Genomic DNA, 431 nt, shown 5'->3' on the forward strand with positions numbered 1-431 from the left:
CTCGCAATGAGCATAATACGACTCAGGCAAAAGTCAAAGGTCGTTACTCTGTACGTCACCGGTGAACGTTTTAGTTTCGAAAATGTACCTGAATATCTAAAATAATCCAATATCCATAATTTATTTAATTTCCAAAACACTATAACACTCGAATATGCCTTTTTGGAACCCATTCACAACGTATTATAATTTCCCATTTTTCCCCTATATGCAAATTCAGTGTCTAAATGCAGTTAGAATCCATTTCAACACTTTCACAGCGTTTGGAACGCCAGCGCCATATCGACTAATACTTTTTCGTATTCGTAACTTGCTTTATGTTGTGTTAACGAATGTTTTTTTTTTCTCGAGTGAGGTCGACCCAATCTAGCGTAGCATTCAACAGTCTTTTCTTACTGGCTACGTTTAAATTTCTTATAATTAAGCGTCGT

Source organism: Montipora foliosa, unplaced genomic scaffold (assembly GCF_036669935.1).
Source record: "Montipora foliosa isolate CH-2021 unplaced genomic scaffold, ASM3666993v2 scaffold_472, whole genome shotgun sequence".
NCBI classification, from domain to species: Eukaryota; Metazoa; Cnidaria; class Anthozoa; order Scleractinia; family Acroporidae; genus Montipora; species Montipora foliosa.